Source organism: Lepidochelys kempii, chromosome 1 (genome assembly GCF_965140265.1).
Source record: "Lepidochelys kempii isolate rLepKem1 chromosome 1, rLepKem1.hap2, whole genome shotgun sequence".
NCBI classification, from domain to species: domain Eukaryota; kingdom Metazoa; phylum Chordata; order Testudines; family Cheloniidae; genus Lepidochelys; species Lepidochelys kempii.
Window position 1 is genome coordinate 287,969,517 of NC_133256.1, and position 23,515 is coordinate 287,993,031.

The window sequence follows — 23,515 nt, forward strand, 5'->3', positions numbered from 1 at the left end:
CAGGTTCAGCATGTCCCTATCCCCACTTTCATGTTACAGTTGTTCTGGTAGTAACCCACTTGATGAGCAAACCCCACAAGATTTTTGGGCGCTGCAGGAATCTTTAGCTTAGGTACAAGGAGCGTTGCTGCAGAGCAAATGGGAAGGCAAAAAACATCTACGGTGGGGGGGAGGAGAGAGAGAGAGCGAGAGAAGCAACCAGCTTAACCATGAAAGTTATTATTGACAGGTAATAACCCTACAAGGGGAGCCAAACAAATAAAACCGTTATTAAATCTAACTTATATTTGATTATAAAAGCCAGGTTTAGAAACCTATAACTGATCACACAAGTCAGGGTCAGAAGACGATACCTAGAGAGAGAAGGAGAGAGGGTTGGGTTCTCAGCACTCTGGGAAGCTTGAATAGTTCGGGGTTCCCAGATGGTGGTGGAAACTGAGGGTGCGAAGTGCTGGAGACAGGCCAAGCCCTCAGCATGGTCAGTCAGTAGAAGATGAAGTCCCAATGGACCTGATGCAGATGTTGGTTACAGGCATCAGAACACACACTTGAGCGTGGATAGGGGTTTTTGTAGGGAAAGAACAGTGATTCAAGGGAGAACACTAGATTTGCTTATGGGTAAACTGATGGTTCAAGTGAGTACACGAAGGTTTTGTTCAGGCTCAACAATAGGAACTGATCATTCCTGGCTATAGGTGGTGTTCCTTTGAAGGAGCTCACAGTGTCAAGAGGCAGCTTCAGTATTTTGGATCCCAATAAAGGATTTTTTCTAGAATTGGTCTGATAACTACTGAGTTGGGTGGGTGCAGGCGTGAGTTCATTAACGTCTGGAGCAGAGATTCCCCATCATGCAGTGCTTCCCTGCTTTTCTGGTTCCAGAGTTCAGTGTGGTTCTTGCCTTGGAATCTCTGTTCTCCATTCTGTATTCTAATGGCGATGCCTCCCTGTCCCATCTTCGATGCAAATGAGGCTAGGGGAGTTTCCTTAATCCTGTCACCCTTGTCCGGAGGGGGTTAGGTGTGTCTTCCACCACCTTTTCATTGCTTTTTGCAAGTCTTTCTTATGATCGGCTTTGGTTCAAGCAGAGGCTGGGGGCGGGGAGGTCTTCCGTGAGTCAGACAGGCTGGCACTGCACCCTGGTTCCCCAAGTGCACAAAGCTAATAGGTAATAGGTTGCCCGGTCATGCCCCATGCCCTTCCAGAACATCAAGCTCAGCTACACTCTGAAAATCAGGAGATATATACAGGGCCGGCTCTAAGATTTTTTTAGCCCCAAGCAAAAAAATTTTTGGCTGCCCCTGCTTTTTTTTTTTGTGGCCCCCCTGGCTCCGCCCCAACTCTGCCCCTTCCCCAAATCCCCGGCCCTGCCTCCTCCACTGGGCATGCTGCATTCCACCCCTCTTTGCTTCCTGTGGCTCCCCCCCGCCGTAGCTCACCTCCGCTCCGCCTGCTCCCCTGAATGCGCCACTGCTCCGCTTCTCCCTCCCTCCTTCCCAGGCTTGCCACGCCAAACAGCTGTTTCACGCGCAGCAAGCCTGGGAGGGAGGGGAGAGAAGCGGAGTGGTGGCGGCACGTTCAGGGGAGTAGGTGGAGTTGACCTGGGGCGGCGGGGGGCACATTTCCAGGGGCGATATGGCCAGCTCCAGAATGCTGCCCCGAGAAATGTGCCACCCCAAGCACCTGTTTGTCTTGCTGGAGCCTAGGGCCGGCCCTGAATACTTAGTTAAGGTAAGCACCATCCTTGCAATGCAACCTTAATTCTGCCCTCTGAGTGATGCACCAGCTGGCCAATAAAACCCATACTAGTATTCTACCTTTACAGAAGTACAGAACACTTGGGGAACAGTGCATATGAGCACTGTAGAACAATATCTTGATCCTCTTTGCTAAGGTGAAGCTTGCATTTAAGTTAGGTATAGCAACGGGAGCTATCTACTCCTGGCCTTCACTCAAAACACTGAACGTACTCCATGCAAACCAGCCCAGCCTTGCTAAATGTTACGGCTCCTTCACCAGATTGCTGACAGTCTTCATCACAAGAACACTCCTGTTCACCACTACTGACGTGACCTACAGAACTCAGTGCTGAAATGGGACACGCTTGATGTCTCAAAGTACATGTACACCTGACCTCAAATCACAGAGACAGCTGTTCCAGCCTGTTCCAGCTAATCCCTCCATTCAATACGCCTACACCTAATGTAATGAAAGCAGCTACGTGCATGCAGATAATTGTGGTGTTAGATTTAAATTCCAGCAAACAATGGCATGTCTCTTTGTCACTCTACTTTTGCTTATGGCACCACCCTAACTGAGTCATTCCCAGTTGCTATTGCCAGCCCCAGGGGTTAGAGTTAAGATTGTGATGAAGGAGTGGCATGTACTTTAACTATATTTCATGCTTTTTCAGAAGTTTATGTTTGCATTACTGTAACCTTTCATTTGAATTGCCTAGTTTTTTGAACAGAATAAAGTGTGTTAAACTTAGGGAGGTATAGTTATGTAGGTGTGTAGATAGAACTGAGGACAGAACCCTAGTTTTGCTCCATATGTGCATTTCATCTTTTAGATGTAATTCTGACCTGGAGTTACAAACTTTACCCTTAACTTTTTCAATATTGCTTCCCCAAAGGAGCATTTGCTGAAGTGCAGTAGCTAAGAAAAATCCTGAGTGACTGGGATTTGTTTGGAGAGAATTGGAACCATCGTTTGAGCCCTAGCTGTGTCCAAAAAATCAGTTAAAGAACCAGGTGATTCTGTAAAATGCTGGGGGTTTTGGGGTGGGGGCTGTATCTCGGGAACCCTGTGCTTAAATGACCCGAATGTGGACCACTAACACTACCCTACATCCTCATGAGACAGCAAATTTTCAAGATGATCCAGGTAAACACGCATATTTTAGAAAACTTACTTTCTGCATCAACTGCTGTGATGTTCATTCTTAACTATAACAGATCAACTTCTCTGCTATAATTTATCCTCACACAACCACTGGAGGTAGAGATGTACTGTTATCCCTATTTTTATAATGGCGGAAACTGAAGTACATAATGCCCAGGATCTCACAGGAAGTCTATGATGCTGCTGGGAATTGTACTAAAACTCTGCCAAGTCTTAGGCTAGTGCTCTAACCACTGGGACATGCTTCCTCTCCTAAACAGCCTAAACATTCTTGTGTTTGTGTAAGACATCTTGTGAAAACACCCTAAATTTAGATATGATTAATCTAGTGTATTCTACTCTGGTCCTTAATCCATGTCCTCTAATGTAAAACCTGAGCATCTTCCAACAATGCATTAAGCAATGTGATTAGTATTTGTCAAGTGTGGGTCTTCTCTTTTTCTGTCCCCAAGGGGAAAACTGCTTGTGGATTTTTAATTTAATTGTTTTGCTTGTTTTAAAAAACAAAAATCTGAGTCCGGCAGGCCCTCAGACTCTCCAACATTTTAGAAGTCTAATTGCATCACTTTTAAAAAATGATTTGACAGACTGTCTGGAATTTTTTGTAGACAAACTGAAGAACTGAAGACATTATGGCCAGGCTGACAATCTGTGCGTGTGGCTGAAATGCAGGGGATCAGAGTTCATCTCCTTAGCATGGTCCCTTGCTACCTGGACAGTAGTTTGGAGGTAGTACATTTATCAGCATTGTGTAATTCCTGAGCAAGTTTCCCTGACCAATACTCCATACAGCACTGATATGCTCCTGAAGAAATGGGGTCAATCCCTCCATGGCTGGAAGTTGAGTTGCAACCCGAGGGTCATGGGAGGGAGAGGAAATGAGAGATTCCCTCTAATCTGTCTTCCCTCTTGTTATCCTCCCATCACTAAAAAGAAAAGAAAAAAAAAACTGTCTAGAGAAAGAGACTGGATGGCCTGAGTGATTGGTAATGAGAGATGGTGTTTTTTTCATCTCTAGGAGACTGATTCAAATTCATCCTAGTCACGGTCATTAGTGTCTGGTGGTTGCTCAGTGGCCTAAGTAGAATGAGTTGCTGGTCTCCTCTCAGTCTAGTTCCTAGAAAACATGTCACAATTGGCACTAATTAGAATATTTATTGACATTCTGAGTAAAGACGCCATGAAGAATGAACTACATTCTCACTCCAAGAAATGATTTAATCAGGAGCCAGTCTAGGAAAGTCTGGACTGCTGTACCCAGTGTTGTACCAGTCCGGTGAGTAAATAAAAACGTTGATCCTTATGTTGGTGAGCACTGTTTGCTTTAATGATAGTGTCCACTAGATGGCACCACGAGTATCAGATACAGTTTTGGGAACAGAGGAAAATTCTGATACGGTTTTCTTAATACGCTGCAAACACGAACTAGTCAAATTCTTTTAAAATAATTTTGTTTCTAATATTAAAGAAAATTAAACTTTTTTAGTTTAAATATACCACTAATTTTCAATCAACATTTTAAAATTTTATAAAAGGTCACTTATTTAAAAGAATAAAAAGTTTTACAACATTTGTTTGTTTTAGCCATATTACTATTTTTATAATTATAACTATAGCACAACACACTTAAATCACACTTGTCATTGGTATTTCATTCTCAAATTTTAAAATATCTTAAAATTATTATTTATTAGGAATACCTTCCAAATTCTTAAGATTTTCCCACACTGCCGTTTTTTTAAAAAACATATCATTCCATCACTGAAGAATGTAAAAGGAGCATGTCCCAAAATTTAGTATTCTGTTTTTTAAAGAAAAGTTTTTGCCAGACTCTAATATCAATCATTTCAAATGTTCCCATGAAATAATAATAAAAAAATCACTGAAAAGAGGGTTGTTTTGTTTGCTTGTCTTGTTTGGATTTTAAAAGTCCCATGTGGTAGTTGCAGCCCAGATATTCTGGCAGGAAAACCAGAAAGTGAAACTGACCAGAAATGTAAGTAAAAATGTCTGGGCTGTTTTCATTGTCCAAATGTAGATATATGCAATAACTTAAATCAGCAGCATAGATGATGAAAAGTAAATTGGATTTTTAAAATTCTTAAGGTGTCATTAGTAATGCAGGAAAGGACATTTGTTATTTAAAAATGAATTCTAACCAGATTACTAATTCTATAGTAAAAACACATTTTTCAGGAACCCACAGAAAACAAAACTTTTGTGCTTCCAGGACTGTTATTGAAATAGCAGGAATCTAGCAAACACTGTTGCTACAGCTGCACACATTCCTTACTCTATTATTAATGCTAATTGGGTAAAGTAATTTCATTTTTAATTTCCCATGAATGTATTATACATAAGGGAATATAAAGGTAAAGATAAAAACTATTTTAAATGTACAAAAATGTGTCCCTTTAATAAAATATCCAACAACAATATTTTACTTCTAAAAATAGTAATAATCCACAAAACAATTACCTGATTGTACAGTTCTATTAATTTATGAACTAGTGTTCAAAACAGAGGTGCTGTTTTCTAACTTTAATAAAAGAAAACAAATTTTGTTTAACATGGGGAAATATACTTACACAGAAAGATAAAATAATAACAGGCACATACAATTCATTTACATGCATATGTACAGTTACAAAGTAATTGGACATGTAGGCACTGTGGGACATGTATCCACTTCAGTGTCTGATGCTGTACCATTTAAATCAACAGGAATTTTGCCACTGATTTTTATAAGTGCAAGGATTAAAACCTAAATGCAACCCCAGTTTTGTTTAACAATAACATGAAAAGATATAAATAAAATACATGTAAAATCTTTTTTGAGACCCAAAACTTTTGCAGATTTGAGTACATAGGATGATTTAAAAGTTGCAAATATATTTGAAACAAAGTATTTGCAGATGACTTTCTCTTTTCCCTACACTTCCTTTGAAGACTTGAGTTTTGGGTTTTCCCTGTTTCTGTTGAAGACCTCACAAGTGCAAGAAGCAAACTAAGGAATACAGCTTCTGGCCAGCCCTTCTAACCCCAGTGATTGTTGCATGACAAACAAAGAACACTCAGCTGCTCTTATGGTGGGCTACCTCAACTTTAGATGCAATATGAATTTGCTATGGGGAAGAAATTAAATAATTTCCAAAATTATCTTTCTCAGTAATTTCTCAGCTAAATTGTGCTTGGATTCAGAGGCTCCTAATGAATCTGGATATGTTAATAGTGATTGGATCATATCCAAATATGACTTGATGGGAAACCCATTAGTTTTCTTCCCTGAGGTTATATTATGATCCCATCTGGTCATTGCTAATAAATCTGGATGCATTCTGAAAAAGGGTTGGTATTGGATTCCAGTGTAAATCAAGGAGACTGCAATTTCTTTAGGATTCATTCATACACTTCAATGAAGTTGAATCTTTCTTAAAACTTGAGGAAAATAGAACATGGTCATGTGATGTAAGCTTTGAATTAATTTATTGGTTCTATTACAATTGTTTTTCTGTTTTAATACCAAAAAGGTACCACTCTGCATAAATCATGATTGTGATTTAAAAATCTAATATTAAGAAAGCAAATGCAAACGAAACCATTAAAACCAATTTTGTATTTGACTCCAGCCACCTGTCATATGGTAACAACCTTGATTACTAAATCAGTGCTGGAGCAGGAATTGATATAGAGAGGAACAAAGAGGAATTTCAACAAAGAGGAATTTTTGTCAACAGTTTTCAAAAGCTTGAAAATTCTGGGGAAAATACTATGAAACATTTTAAAATAGGTAGGCTGCAATTTATATCCTGTGGGTGTAAATACTGTGCAGTATTAACTATACACATGAAGAATTAAATTTCATCTGTAAATAGATATTTTTCTATTGTATTAATTATTTTCATGACAAAATGTTTATTATTTAGTAGAATGACTGTACTTTTGATCAATTGAATCATTTTAAAATTCAGTCTGAGTTCTGAGTTCCCCCTGTGATGAGCAGCAGTAACTTCACTAAGGGAAGCTAAATCATTACAGAATAATTCTGTTATATACAGTATCATTTATACAAACCAAGTCCTAGCATAAAATAATACATAAGCAGAGGAAGAGAGAAATTAACAGGAATAGGAAAGGAAGAAAATATGCTTTCTGATTTTTAATGTATGATAACATATTTCATTCTTAGGTTATAATTTTAATTTCTGTAAAACTACAATGTCTGTGTATATTATATTAAGATTTATTATTTATATTAAAATAACTGTATTCTAAACATTTGCATATTTTGCCATTACACAAATTATTTTTTAAAATGTTTTAAAACGAAAACGAAAAAGGAACTTGGATAATTGTTTTTTATTTTCTACAAGAGACAGTTGACTAACTGATATGGTTTGTTTGTTTCTGTAGATCCAGGATTGTATAGTGACCCTCAGCTCTGATACTGAGGAGTAGCTCTGCGCATTCGTATCGTTTGTGATCATGAAAGATATTGGATGGAGAGCGCTAAAGACTGGAGCCCTCTGTTTACCCACAAAGCCAACAATGCAAGCTTTCCTCACATTGCTCCACGGTGTGCTTGGAGAGGTCAGCTGTAGAGATGATAGTGCAATTCATTTTGACACTCCCTTCATTTCCTTGGGCTCTTCTGGGATTGCCAACGCTGCTGCCAGTACAACCAACTAAATTACATGGGATACCAAAAAGCTGTCAGATGGTAATGACGTTTCACTCATTCCAACTGTGGCCGGATTCGGACCAATCATCTAACAATAATGGGAGGTTACTATAGATGACCATTTTGGCTCTGTAAACCATAAGTGAGAGGAATATTTTGGTCCCCGATTCAGCAAAGTACTTAAGTTCTTCCTTGACTTTAAGTTCTTTGACTTCAATGGGACTAATCATGTGCTTAAAATTAAGCAAGTACTTAAGTGCTTGGCTAGATCAGGGCAGCATGCTCAGCATCTCCCAGGATCACCCTTTAATTACCCTAGAGACTAAGGGCTCTTGTTGGTAACTTTTTCATGTGCCAGTGTGTAGTCCTTACTCATATAGGAAGTCATGCTGGCTTTGGTGGGATTGCTTACCAGATTAAGGGCAGGAGGATTGGGCTCTAAAGCTGCTGTTGTTTCTAATACAGGGCAGGCTGAAGCAGATACGCATGTGTTTGCATTACTGATAAATAAAAAACTAAAGCTTTCCCCTTTAAAAACAAAAGTTGTCTCTGATACTTTTAGTAGTGTCTGTTATCCTGGCATCACCACTAGTGCTCCCCTTACTAGCATGGCATCAGAAATGCCTCTTCCCATGGTCACAGAGCTGCTCCTGCTCTGCCACATGTTAGCTCCTTTGTAGGGGGAGGCTCAGCAGCAGCCCAACTAGAGACTAGTGGTGCAGTGATTTATACACAGAGGTGACTAAAATCTCAGTATTCCCACAATACCAGTGATGAGGACTGATGTCATGGTACTTGCAGAACTAATGCGATGAATAATTGCTGACCAATTAAGAGTATACATTTTCACCCTGTTTTCAAAGTAGATACTGTGGCAGTAACAAAATGTAGTTAAGTACTGTGGTCCTTTCCATTAATAGATGATGAATGTTGTTTTTGTATATGTTTATTTGCTTTTTCTGCGGTCTTCTAAAATGTAAAAGCTATTGCTATGAGTCACTAGGTGGAAGCATATACCTTAATAACTAGTTGCACAACTCATTAGTGAAGTAAGTTTTTCTGTTCCTAAATAATTTTCAGTTACGCTTCATGAAGTTAAATATCTTGCCACAAACCTTATTAAAATGCAACCCAATTATCCTTCTGATTCAGAAAAAGCACCTTCCCAAGGTCCCGATCCTGAAAACACTTATGTAAGAGCTTAATTTTACAATCTTTAACAGTGCCATAAGTGTTTGCAGGACTGGTGCCTTATTCAGCAAAGCACATAAGTATATTCTTAAATTCCATTAAAGCTATGAGTATATACTTATGTGCTTTGTTGAACTGGGGCTTTTAACAAGTCATTTTTGTCTTTTAAGCACCCTTAACAAATATCAATATTGTGCTAATTGTTGTTGTATTAAGGCTTGCCTTTAAGAAATACAGGGTTGAGAAGCCATGAAATACTCTTAGTGTCTGTGTATATGTGTATTAAATATATGAAAATTTAAAAAAAAACCACAGTGATATGAATATCTTAATATTAATACTCCTAGTTGAGGAAAGCACCTAAGCATACACTTAAGTTTGTCCTCATTCAAGAAAATCAAACTGTACTTCAATGGGACATAAGCAACTTAAAGTTAATCACCTTAAGTGCTTTTCTGAACTGGGGACAATGTGAGGATCTATTTGAAAAGCAGTTGTATATAAATAGCACCTTCTTACTCAACTGTTTATTCAGAGTCATTTCAATTTACTTTATTGATTAAAATAAGTTTTTATTACACTTGACTCCTTTTAGCTGTGTTGGCTTTGCACACAGTGTGAGCTGGCTACAATTCTGGCTTTTGCCTCATCAACATAATTGTTAACCAAATCCCAATTGCAGAATCTCTATTGTTGGTAATATGTGAAGCAGAAAGAACCAGCTTGCTTTTCAGATTGCAGATTGGATTTCCTGAGCGCAGGATATTTAAGAAACAAATTAAAAAATCCTGCTTTTTACTTGGTAACTGAACAATTTAGTTTGAAAATCATTGATAAACATGAAACATAGAACCCCACAATGAAATGTTTTCAGTCATATTTCAGAGAAAGACCACATTTTGATATGAAGTAAAACTATGTGGGAAGTTTTCAGAGGAGGGCTTGTACAGGGAGAGAAAATTATTAAAGCATGATGGAGCCATCAACATTCAGGAGTTAGGGAAAATTCTGGTATTCACATTCCTCATCTGTCTTCTCAGTTGATGAAATGATTCCCTTCCTTTTGTTATTGTTGGTCTAACTTTTGTCTCAATTCCCATGTACTTTCAATTTGCCAAATTTGACTTTGCATTTCTTTTTATTGTAAACAGCTGTAGTGAATTTTGGGGTTCTGAATGATTAATTGTAAAATGGACGAAGAAAATAATTGCTTTACATCTTTCTTCTATGTATTTTTCTTGAGTGAAAATATCCACTGTGTTTCATAGAGCACTGATGTGAAGTGCTATTTCAAAGTCACTCAGTAATTGTATTTTAATTTGATACAGATATACTTCATTTTCCTCCCACCGTTATTTCATGTTGCATTTTCACTTAGAGCAGTAAAAAGTGCTCTCCACTCTATAACTACAAAACAATACTTTATAAAATGTAACCTTCAGAAAGGTTTCTTATAGTACCTGTCCTATCTGCCTACTCCTGACAAAAACAAACAAACAAACAACATTTAACCATGACAAGAGAGAAAGTTACTTTGAGAGGTTAAAACTTTTTTTTTTTAATACACCTAATTATTCTATTTGTATAAAATTCTCTGTGCTCAGGGTTGTCTCCTTGTTCCTTCTATGTGCTAAGAATAACAGCCCCAGCCTATAACTTACGCATGCAAATGTGTAGTCCTTACTCATACAAGAAGTGGAGATTACTCAAATGAGCAAGGTCAGCAGGACTGGGTTCAAAAATTGCTACTGCTGCTAGCAGTGTGTTACATATCCGCTTCTATGCCTTATCAACAGAGGATATGAAGGAATCTGTTATGGGCCAAGCTACAGAACTTTGGTTCAAATTGTTGCATGTCGTTATGAGTTCGGTTGTGTTTGGATCCTTTGTTTCTCAGTTGACTGTTCGTTATATAGACTGAAGAAAATTAAAAGGCAAATTTTTTCTAACATTTAAAAATTACAATCGAAATATGAACTGGAAAAAAACAAGTCAGTATATGTGGGGAGAAATAATCTGAAACACATTCAATGGAATGCAGAAATATAGAAGCAGGATCATCAAGAGAGTCTTAGTGGAGACAGCAGACAGCAAATTAGACACGAATCTGCTGTGAGTTATGACAGCAAAACAGGCCACTGCAATTTTGGACTGCATCCAGGAAGCATCACATCATGGGACAAAGGGGGTAATTGTCATTCTCTAGTATGATCACACATGGGAATGTTGATTTCCTGGGTGATTCATTACCAGAAAGATATTAGCAGATTAGAGAGGGTTTAAAGAACAGCAACAAAATGGTAACGGGGTTGCAGGAACTGATCTATAAAAAAGTGAGTGTGATATGTAGAGTATGGTTATAGGGTCATGATAACAGTGCACATAGATCTGCAGGGTATACGCACCAAGAAGGGAGAGAATACTGTAATGATATGGGTGTGATAGAATAGCCTAAAAAATTAGGTATTTGGTCATATAACTGAAAGAATGAAATTAAGAAGGAAAATGTAGGCTGAAAATCAAGAAAAAACTTCCTGCTAGAAAGCTCTATTAACTTGTGGAATGATCTCCAGTGGCAGAAGCCTTGTTGCTTGGAACAAGTAAAACTAGTCTAAACAAGACCCTAATAAATGTTTGATAGAGAACAATTCTGTGCTGGCAGGAAAAACTAGATGACCTAATAGGTCCTTTCCTTCTGTAGATTCTATGAATAACAACAGAGGATACAAAAAGAGGTGAGAAACTTACACACACATTTTACAAAAGGAAAATCATTTTCCTATACAGGAAAAGCAACCTGAAATAACCCTTACTACACAAAGACACTTACTGCACCTTATCTAAGCTGATTTTTATGAAAAGTGTTTGCAATAGACTCACAGGGTGAAATCCTGGTCACAGTGAAGTCAGTGGAAGTTTTACCATTGACTTCAGTGGAGCCAGTATTTCACCAGGACAGTCTTGGTGTTCTTCAGAGGTAAAATCTTTTTCACACTGAGGTTATTTGAAATTTTGCCACTGATTTCAATGGGCCTAGGATTTCATCCCAGATGTCTGCTTTTATGAACTGGGGGGCCTTCAATTTGCTTCTTTCTTCTCACAAGGGCTGGCGCTATCATCAGAAGACTCCATTTACTGAGGCTATTCAGACTTCCCTAACACATCTTCTGCCACCCAACAAGCCAGCATGCCATGCATCTGGAAGGGTCTATGTCCTGCTCTTAACTGAGTTTGATGTCAGTTACTCGAAGAAAAAGATTATATACAATTCAAAAATATTTTAAAAATTGTCAGATAAAATATAAGACAAGTGTATTGCAGTTTGGGTAGTTATATGAGCAACTTACATTCACAGCTTCAGAAGTTGCCCGACCTCAGGACTTCTTTGGTCTTTATTGACTTTGCTTCTGATAGCATCACTGTGGTTTAGAAATGTAAGGCCTGTGGTGAGAAAGAGGGGTGAGCGTGTGTGAAGGACACTCCTCCTTGATGTTCAAGGGAAATAGGACAGTGCTAAACCAACACAGTCCCTGTTTCATGTACCACATTCTGGGTAATAACATGAGAGGGCTCCATATTTCTAAAACTAAACTGGCTCTTTATTAAGACAACTATTTACCAAAATGCTACAGTTTCAACCCCTCTGCTTGCAGACTGGCTTCTTGTTGCCTCCTCCAAACTCTTCCCTCCTGCAACCTGTGCTTCTCCCTCTAAGTTTCATGCAGGTTACACACATCTTTCCCTTTAATGCTTTGTTGTTGTTGCGTCTTTTGTGCCAGCCCACCATAAGGTCATAGCCATTGCTGCCATCCTATTGTGTCCTGTTAGGCCTCATAGTCCTTCAAGTGTGCTGATCTTCAAAGTAGACTCCCACGTCTTGTTTTGATTTTTCACTGTTGGTGAGGGACTTGCTTCAACCCTGTTGCTGTCTTCACTCTTGTCAAGGTTCCTTCCCCACTCTGAACTCTAGGATACAGATGTGGGGACCTGCATGAAAAAATCCCTAAGCTTATTTTTACCAGCTTAGGTAAAACTTCCCCAAGGTACAAACTATTTTACCTTTTGCCCTTGGAATTTATTGCTGCCACCACCAAGAGTCTAACAAATATATAACAGGGAAAGAGCCCATTTGGAAATGTCTTTCCCCCCAGAATCCTCCCAAACCCTACATCCCCTTTCCTGGGGAAGGCTTGATAAAAATCCTCACCAATTTGCATAGGTGAACACAGACCCAAACCCTTGGATCTTAAGAACAATGAAAAAGCAATCAGGTTATTAAAAGAGGAATTTTAATTGAAGAAAAAGTAAAAGAATCACCTCTGTAAAATCAGGATGGTAAATACCTTACAGGGTAATCAGATTCAAAACATAGAGAATCCCTCTAGGCAAAACCTTAAGTTACAAAAAGACACAAACACAGGAATCTACATTCCATTCAGCACAGCTTATTTTCTCAGCCATTTCATAGATTCATAGAAGGTTAGGGTTGGAAGGGACCTCAGGAGGTCATCTAGTCCAACCCCCTGCTTGAAGCAGGACCAATCCCCAATTTTTGCTCCAGATCCCTAAACGGCCCCCTCAAGGATTGAACTCACAACCCTGGGTTTAGCAGGCCAATGCTCAAACCACTGAGCTATTTAGGACAGAGTGGGGCAGGAATCAGAATCTAACACATATCTTGCTAGATTAATTACTAAGTTCTAAGACTCCATTCCTGTTCTGTTCCTGGCAAAAGCATCGCACAGAGAGAGAGAGGCTTTGTTTCTCCCTCCCCCCAGCTTTTGAAAGTATCTTGTCTCCTCATTGGTCATTCTGGTCAGGTGCCAGCGAGGTTATCTTAGTTTCTTAACCCTTGACAGGTGAAAGGGTTTTTCCTCTGGCCAGGTGGGATTTTAAAGGTGTTTACCCTTCCCTTTATATTTCTGACAACTCTGCTGGGTGATGTTCTGTTGGTCCTCTGTTGCTCATATGCCTCATTTCTTCTGACTCTCCTACATCAGCACAGCTGATGGCTGAAGATCTTTCTATGTTCTCCTGGTCCAGGCACTAGCATTGCTGGTGTGGGTGTGCCAGCCATCTGCCACTACTGTGCACTTGTCTTTGGTTTCATACGCTCTGTTTCCCACTACATTTTGGACTGTTGCTTTTTGCCATTGCTTTATGTGGCTATTTGATGCTTGGATTCAAACCTGCTCACCTATATGAAATAGCCTCAGATCCTTGCTCCTCTGCTGTAGTGAACTGCCTGCTTATCTTGATATTCTCCTAATCGCTTCTGTGTCCTATCCATCATTCCTCAGTGGGCTACAGCAGCCTCCCTTCTATAGGAAGCAGAGTCTTTTGGCCACTCTGCTAGTACCGCTTTCTTGACTGCCTGTGGTTGGATGTCTTTTTCTATAGCCTCTTTGATTTCCATCAGCCTCACTGTGGAAACTGGGAGACTGGGTGGTATGTTAATGAATTCGGTGTCCTGATCCCCGTCCCCCAACTTGCTAATGCTGAGTATATGTGCCCTGCTCAGGCTATCAGCTAACACTAGTAATCATCTTGGACAATATACGATCGCGGCTGGGCTGCACTGGAGGCACATCAACATGCACGTCAATCTCCTTGGAGCGCTAAGAAGGGGTTTTGCTGTGGTTGGGTCTAGGTCTGATTGCACTCTTACTGGGTGGCTAGTGGTGTCCTGGTGGAATCAACCCACTCCAAATACCACAGCCAGAAGACCTTTTTCTATTTGGGTGTATCCCTGTTCAGTCTGTGGCAGGGCTCTGCTGGCATCAGTAACCAACTGCTCCTGGAAAGGAATTATACGCAGTCCTTTCTCTGATACATCACACTAGAGCAGGGATCGGCAACCTATGGCACCAGGGCCAAAGACGGCACACGAGCCGATTTTTAATGGCACGCTGCTGCCTGCCGGATCCCAGCTGCTGGCCCTACTCAGCCCGCTGCTGAACCCAGGCCAGCAGGGGGCTGAGCGGGGCTGGCGGCCGGGACCCCAGCAGGTAGCAATGTGCCATTAAAAATCCTGCCAGCTCTTCTCCACACCCTGCGGGGGAAGGGTGAAGAAGCTTGGTCCTGCTGGTTGCTGCTGCAGGGCAGGCAAGGTCCCTCTTCCACCAGCGTGCTGGGTTCCTGCCCCTCCTCCTCTCCCTCCCTGCAGCCGATCAGCTGATGGCCCTTGGGAGGGAGGGGGAGAAGCGGAGCCCCAGCAAGCTCAGTGAAAGCTCAGTGAAAGAAAGTGATCAGGAACAGCCAGCATGGATTCACCAAGGGAAGGTCATGCCTGACTAATCTAATCGCCTTTTATGATGAGATTACTGGTTCTGTGGATGAAGGGAAAGCAGTGGATGTATTGTTTCTAGACTTTAGCAAAGCTTTTGACACGGTCTCCCACAGTATTCTTGTCAGCAAGTTAAGGAAGTATGGGCTGGATGAATGCACTATAAGGTGGGTAGAAAGCTGGCTAGATTGTCGGGCTCAACGGGTAGTGATCAATGGCTCCATGTCTAGTTGGCAGCCGGTGTCAAGTGGAGTGCCCCAAGGGTCGGTCCTGGGGCCGGTTTTGTTCAATATCTTCATAAATGATCTGGAGGATGGTGTGGATTGCACTCTCAGCAAATTTGCGGATGATACTAAACTGGGAGGAGTGGTGGATACGCTGGAGGGGAGGGATAGGATACAGAAGGACCTAGACAAATTGGAGGATTGGGCCAAAAGAAATCTGATGAGGTTCAATAAGGATAAGTGCAGGGTCCTGCACTTAGGACGAAAGAACCCAATGCACAGCTACAGACTAGGGACCGAATGGCTAGGCAGCAGTTCTGCGGAAAAGGACCTAGGGGTGACAGTGGACGAGAAGCTGGATATGAGTCAGCAGTGTGCCCTTGTTGCCAAGAAGGCCAATGGCATTTTGGGATGTATAAGTAGGGGCATAGCGAGCAGATCGAGGGACGTGATTGTTCCCCTCTATTCGACATTGGTGAGGCCTCATCTGGAGTACTGTGTCCAGTTTTGGGCCCCACACTTCAAGAAGGATGTGGATAAATTGGAGAGAGTCCAGCGAAGGGCAACAAAAATGATTAGGGGACTGGAACACATGAGTTATGAGGAGAGGCTGAGGGAGCTGGGATTGTTTAGCTTGCAGAAGAGAAGAATGAGGGGGGATTTGATAGCTGCTTTCAACTACCTGAAAGGGGGTTCCAAAGAGGATGGCTCTAGACTGTTCTCAATGGTAGCAGATGACAGAACGAGGAGTAATGGTCTCAAGTTGCAGTGGGGGAGGTTTAGATTGGATATTAGGAAAAACTTTTTCACTAAGAGGGTGGTGAAACACTGGAATGCGTTACCTAGGGAGGTGGTAGAATCTCCTTCCTTAGAGGTTTTTAAGGTCAGGCTTGACAAAGCCCTGGCTGGGATGATTTAACTGGGAATTGGTCCTGCTTCGAGCAGGGGGTTGGACTAGATGACCTTCTGGGGTCCCTTCCAACCCTGATATTCTATGATTCTATGATTCTATGATTCTCACTGCTCCCAGGAGGAGGCAGAGAAGAGGTGGGGACGGGGCCTTGGGGAAAGGGGGTGGAATCAGGGCATATCCCCTCCAGTCCAGCCCCCTGCCATGAGCCGCTCTGGGCAGGGGGCTGGGAGCACCCTCACGACCCCAGCCCACACCCCCAGCCCTCTGCCCTGACCCCTGCACCTCCCCACACCCCAGCCTCCTGCCCTGACCCCTGCATCCCCCCACGACCCCAGCCCTAACTCCGGCACCCACCTCACACCCCCCCCAGTCCCCTGCCCTGACTCCTGCACCCCCCACACATACCCAGCCCCCCACACCCTGTGCCCTGACTCTTGCACCCCCCACATTCCCACCCCCACCCTGAGCACCAAATGGGAGCTCCTGCACCCCTGCCCCCCACATTCCCAACTGCACCCTCGCACCAAATGGGAGCTGCCCAGGTAAGCGCTCCACACCCAAACCTCCTGCCCCAACCCTAAGCCCCCTCCCTCATTCTAGCTCCTGGCCAGACCCTACACCCCAACCCCCAGCCTGCTCCTTCACCCCCAGCCCTGTGCTCAGTGCACTCCCACCCTCAGCTCAGTGCAGAGAGAGAAGAAGAGAATGGGCTAGAACCAGGGAGAAGGTAGGTACCCACTCTATGTGGGCAGCGCCAGGATCCCAGACCGACAGCGGGCTGAGCAGGGCCGGCAGCTGGGACCATGGCTGGCAGGAGCCAGCAGACAGAACCCCAAACTGGCAGTGGGCTGAGTGGCAGCGGGCTGAGCCGCTCAGCCCACTGCTGGTCTGGGGTCCCGGCTGCCGGTCCTGCTCAGCCTGCTGCTGGTCTGGGGTTCTGACTGCCAGCCCCTTGCCAGCCAGGGTCCCGGCCGCAGGCCTCACTTGCCCGCTGCCGGCCCGGGGTAAGATCAGCATTTTAATTTAATTTTAAATGAAGCTTCTTAAACATTTTGAAAACCTTGTTTACTTTACATATGACAATAGTTTAGTTATATAATATATAGACTTATAGCGAGAGACCTTCTAAAAACGTTAAAATATATTACTGGCATGCAAAACCTTAAATTAAAGTGAATAAATGAAGACTTGGCGCACCACTTCTGAAAGGTTGCCAACCCCTGCACTAGAGTGTATGTGGCTCACTTGGTTGGTAGTACATCAGGCTAAGGGCATCTGTTATCTTTTCTTTCAGCATGTCAAACGCTTGCTGTTGGGGACCTGCCCAGTCCCACTCAACATCCTGCCTTGTGAGCTGACATATGGGTTCTGCTATTGCAGGTAGGTGTGGGCAGAACTTGGACAGAAAATGTATCAATCTTGTGAAGCACTGTAGCCCTTTCACATCCAGTGGAACTGGCATTTCTCTGACTGCCTTGATCTTGTTGGGATCTTGTTGGGACATGAGCTGTATGCAGATGTTCAATGTATGCCAACTCACGCTGTTTGAGTCACATTTTTTTCCTGCATTGAGTTTTATATTCTTGTCCCTGTATTGCTGTAGAAAAGCTTGTAGTTTTCTATCATGATCTTGTTCAGCTTCTGTATCATTGCTCTCTTCACCTACAATGAAGATATCTTCTACAATTATTTTCACCCAGGCAGTCTCTCCAGTACTTGGGTGAGTCCTCTTTGGAAGACCTCTGGCACTGGGCTTATGCCCATCAGCATGTGCAGACATGCGTGTCGAACAAATGATGTTGCAATAGTTGTCAGCATGTTGGACTCTTTATCCAGAGCTTATGTGCCAACACTCATTTCCTCAGATCACAGACTGTACAATTCTGGCTTTGGAAAATTCTGGCATGATATCATCACTTGTGGGAAATGGTTAGTGGCGTCTTTTCAATGCCTGGTTCAGTGGCTTTGGATCTATGCAGATGCATAATTTAGCTGATGGCTTCTTTACCACCACCATGCCGTTTACCCAGGCTGTATTGGCCTCTACAGGTGGAATGATTCTCCTGCTCTGCAGACTTTTGAGCTCCTTGCATGTTGGATTATGTAGCACCACTGGAATTTTCTTTTGTGGGAAGCACACAGTTCCACTGTGGGGCCTACTTCCAGTTGAAGCTTTCCTTTGAAACATTTGTCACCTTTGAAAACATCCCCCTATGTTTTTAAAATTGTCTCCACTGTTCCTCTTTTGCTTCTTGTGCACCAGCTATAAAATTCTGACACTGAACCCTGATTAGATCCACGGCTTCTGTGGCTGAATTCCCCCAGAGAGTTATGTGGTGGTCACCATCTACTATTACAAACTTCAGTTGGTAACATCTGTTATTTTTCAGGTTAGTTACTATGAAGTCACATTTTCCTACAGGCTGCATTATGCTGTCATTGTACATAGGTAGATTGTACCTGATGTTTGTAATGAGTGAGTTCCAGTCCAATTTAACCCGAGGAACCAAATTGTAGGAGACCCCACAACCCAGCTGAAATCACACAGGGCATTTCCCGATTAACATTGTTGCATGCACAGAGGTTGGTATTATCCCTAGTTGCTTTCCTGTCCTACAGCCTAAGCCTGATAAGCTTTCAAACTCAAGGAGAGACTTCTGATGTCTCATCACTGTCTGATGTACCATCCCCCTCTTGCAAGTCCTACTGCGGGACACTTCTTCTTTACCCACTCATGGTATCTGCCATAGTAAACGCATCTCACTGTGGGTATGGAATCCTGGACACTTACTGACCTTTGATGTTGTCTCACTGCATGTACTGCTGGGGTTGCTGTGTCTCCTAGAGCTTTCATCCTTTCTCTCAAGCTTCTGCTACATGTCCCATGTCTAAATATCTGTCCAATGTCAGATCACTTTCCCAAGGCAGCCACTCGCTCAGGTAGTGATCCCAAGTGCTGCAGACTCTCCTATCCTGAATTAGGGAGTCAAGTCCCTAAAATAGCAAGTAGCAGCCAATGTGTGTAAGGCAGTAGCATAGGGGTCTGTCTCCTCCCCTTTGGATTGGTCTCCAGTGAAAATTCTTTGTCATTCCACAGCTGTGTTCTGCTTTTGGGAGCAGTGGGTCCCCATGGCTCCTAAGGCTGCTGGGAGGCTTGAGGCAGTGGTGAGCTTCAGAGAAGTTCAGGCCTCTGTACCTTGTTTCCCAGTAAGGTAAAATGATAGTTTTACTTTCCTGCTGGCTGGCATCCTCCTGCATGGCCTGTTCTGTGTACAGCTCACATGCCTTCCATAGGGCCATTGCTGGGCTAGCTTAGTGTCTGCAAAATGCAAGGCTCCCAGGGCCTTCAGACCGAATTCTGTGGCTCATGCTGCCAGCTGCTGCACTTCATAGAACTTACTCCTCAGACGCTGCCACCATGTTTCATCAGCAAGGAGTAAAGCTGAATGCAGGTTGAGTTGAACAAATGGAACATCTTAAATTCTGTGCACGGCTCTATCCTCGTGGCTGAATTGCTTTCAATATAACCCCCCACGTCTGCATTCCCTGTTCCATTGGTGTCCCATCAATAACGGTCTCAATAACATGCATTGTGGTTTTTTGGGTGCACTCTCCTCCTGCCTGTGCTTTTCCACTTGCTGTGACTCCCTTTCCCTTTCTTATTATACCTATTTGTTGGCCCTGAACTGCATGTTCACGATAAGTTCATCATGAAAATGCTGCTTCTTTGACCTTTTTGCCAGAGTGCAAAATCTCAGGCTCCTTCTGGAGCGTGGCTGGGCTGTAGGGTGTGAAAGCAGACATCAAACTGTACATTAATGTCTCACTACTTCAGTGCATCCTCAGAGAAAAGTGACTGTGGACTCTCAAGGCCAAAAGTGATACTTTTGTAAAACTCAGCTTCGCTCTATTCTTAGAGGAACACTTCAGTTCTCAGAAGCTCCATGGACAATGAGTTAAGCAGAGTGAAAAGAGTGCACACATAATGGTAAGGGGAAATTCACAAATGCTATATATTTAAAAATTGAAGGCTGGAGATGTAGGGTTGTGTGTGTGCTGTGGTTTACTACCTAAGTTTTCTCAATCCTTTCAGGCATTCCACATTCTGGAGGACATAACAATCCTGGAGATTCCTGAATAGCAAAGGGACACTCTAGTCCAAGCAGGGTGAATTAAAATTAAAAACTGAGGATTTAAAAAAATATGAAAAATCAGATTTTTTAATTTGAATCAGATATTTTATTGTTAAATTGTAATTTTTTAAAAAATAAGCCTGTTTAAAATGAAATCTGAATTTAATATAAAACATGTTAAGGCCTAAACTTATTATAAACTCCTAAACATTTAAATAAAAAAATAAATATGTTGAATCCATAAGCCTCTATCAAAAACTGAGTTAAAGGCTGCTTTTCTATATAAAGAAAGAACCAGGGGAAAAACATCTAACTTTTGAGATCGAACTTTATAAATATGGCACAATGGATCATGCACTGTATTAAGGGCTTGTTTTGTTTAATAAAAATAAATGTTATATGGTGTTTTTTGTGTCTAATTAAATTCCAGTTACCTTCCTAATGCAACTTGACACAAATCCTGAGCAGAAAGTTAATTATCTCGTAAATAAGCAACATGTCATTCACCATAGCAGTCACCATTTTCTAACATACTAAAAATGTACAGTCAATTAATAAGAATCTGAAAATATTAAGCTAGATAATTGCTTATCGAAATGTATATAGTTATAGTGTTACACCTTGCTAGGTAGCAAAAAGAGGTACCAAATCTTGTGTAAAGGCTATACTTAGCTGTAAATCAATATGTATCATTGGCACTGGAACCCTTTTAATAGTGGAGGTGCTGAAAGCCAGCTCCCTCACCCCTGTCTGCAACCCCCCAGCTGGAACCAGGAGCAGAGCCATGTCTCTGGAAGGCGGGGACCCAGACAGGGATAAGGGGGAAAGGCTGGGGGTTGACACGGGGGCAGGAGAGGAGCCCCAGGCCTGGGGCCCACAGCTGGGACCCTGCACTCAGGGCCAGTAGTGGAGCCCCAGCCCTGGGGCCAGCAACCGGGATCTCAGGAGCGGGGGGCCTGGTGCAGGGCCCTGGGCATGAGGCCAATGGCCAGGGAGAGGGGCCAGAGCCCCAAGAGCAAAGCCCCGGGCGCGGGGCCTTGGGCTGGCAGCCGGGACCCGAGCCCTGGGTGCAGGACCAATGGCTGAGACCCAAGCCCCGGGCTCAGGGCTAGGGAGTGGAGTCACAGGCACAGGGTCCTGGCGTGGAGAGCCCTGGCGTGGAGCCTCAGGCGCAGGGCCAGTGGCTGGGGAGCAGGGCTGCCGGCCAGGACCCAAGCCCTGGAAGACCGGGGCATGGCCAGCAGCCTCGCGTAAAACCTGGGGGTGCTGCAGCACCCTCCACACCCCTAGTTCCCATGCCTATGACATATATTAATAGTTATATCAACCAATGAAAATGCACCTTTCTTTAGAAACTAACTGAAGTAAAAATGGAAAAATTGATTAAAATTGATTATTTAAACCAGGCTTTCCTCTTGGTAATCTAAACCACGATTTAAATGGCCTTACTTTAAAAATCAATCCACCCTGACTCCAAGCTACCAATGGCAAGCCAGCCCGGTGTGCTTCAGAGGTTTTCAAGCTTATGGTGACTGAGCAACACATCCATGAGTGGAGTGGGCTGGTGTCCTACAGAAGAGGGCCCAAAGAATACATCCTTCCCTAAAATGTAACTACCTATCTGGAATTCCTACCACTGGAAAAGTTTGCTGCTATCAGGGTCAAAATTCATGATGGAATCAACAGGATGCTGCGTTAGTGACCACATGGATTACTGCCTCTCTACAGCTTACAATACAACCTGCTCTGACTACACCTACCTATAGACTACATGCAAATGCACATGATAATGGGGATTCTCAAAGAACTGCACAGCCAACGCACATTCATCCAGCACATTTCTAGGCTACATACAAACCCCAGCCATATTTTGGCCATTGATTTTGTTACCTATGCACTACACTGAAACAAGCCGAGAGGTTCAGCAGCCTAGTAGCCATGAGAAAACCCTCAAGTAAACTAAGCATCTGCACTGATCCAAAATCACTGAATAGAGCATTGGACAACCTACCTTATGAGAGTATACTCAAAGAGCTTGACTTCTTTAGCCAAGAAGAAGACTGAGAGAAGATATGATTGCTCTCTATCAGTACATCAGAGGGATAAATATCAGGGAGGGAGAGGAATTATTTAAGTGCCAATGTGGACACAAGAACAAATGGCTATAAACTGACCATCAACAAGTTTAGGCTTGAAATTAGATGAAGGCTTCTAACCATCAGAAGAGTGAAGTTCTGGAACAACCTCCCAAAGGGAGCAGTAGGAGCAAAATACCTACCTGGCTTCAAGCCTGACCTTGATAAGTTTATGGAGGGGATGGTACGATGAGACTGTCTACAATGGCATGTAGCTGACCTGCGACTGCTAGCAACAAATATCTCCAACGGCCAGCGATGGGACACTACATGGGGAGGGCTCTGAGTTACAACAGAGAATTCTTTCCCAGGTGTCTGGCTGGTGGGTCTTGCCCACATGCTTAGGGTCTAACTGATATTTGGGGTCAAGAAGGAATTTTCCCCATGACAGATTGGCAGAGACCTGCGGGGGCGGGGGGTTGTATTCCTCTGCAGCATGGGGCATGATTCACTTGCAGGTTTAAACTAGTGTAAATGGTGGATTCTCTGTAACTTTCAGAGTAACAGCCGTGTTAGTCTGTATTCGCAAAAAGAAAAGGAGTACTTGTGGCACCTTAGAGACTAACCAATTTATTAGAGCATGAGCTTTCGTGAGCTACAGCTCACTTCATCGGATGCATACCGTGGAAACTGCAGCAGACTTTATATACACACAGAGATCATGAAACAATACCTCCTCCCACCCCACTGTCCTGCTGGTAATAGCTTATCTAAAGTGATCATCAAGTTGGGCCATTTCCAGCACAAATCCAGGTTTTCTCACCCTCCGCCCCCCCCCCCCACACAAATTCACTCTCCTGCTGGTAATAGCCCATCCAAAGTGACCACTCTCTTCACAATAAGAAAAGGAGTACTTGTGGCACCTTAGAGACTAACCAATTTATTAGAGCATAAGCTTTCGTGAGCTACAGGCTGAGGTTGGTGGTGGGATGGAAATTGTTGAAATCATGGTGGAATTCCTCAAGGGCTTCTTTTCCATGGGTCCAGATGATGAAGATGTCATCAATATAGCGCAAGTAGAGTAGGGGCTTTAGGGGACGAGAGCTGAGGA

At 42.8% G+C, this 23,515-nt stretch overlaps 2 long non-coding RNA genes across 2 annotated transcripts; both read left to right on the forward strand.

Annotated features, from left to right (window-relative positions):
• The first annotated feature begins 3,636 nt into the window (after nucleotides 1-3,636).
• Nucleotides 3,637-9,988, forward strand: LOC140905146 (uncharacterized). Its single transcript, XR_012156768.1, has 2 exons — nucleotides 3,637-6,691; nucleotides 7,315-9,988. It is a non-coding gene; the product is annotated as an uncharacterized lncRNA (long non-coding RNA).
• A 7,374-nt stretch (nucleotides 9,989-17,362) lies between these two features.
• LOC140906793 (uncharacterized) lies at nucleotides 17,363-20,507 on the forward strand. The gene is made up of 3 exons (XR_012157250.1): nucleotides 17,363-17,576; nucleotides 20,032-20,184; nucleotides 20,290-20,507. It is a non-coding gene; the product is annotated as an uncharacterized lncRNA (long non-coding RNA).
• The last annotated feature ends 3,008 nt before the right edge of the window (nucleotides 20,508-23,515 follow it).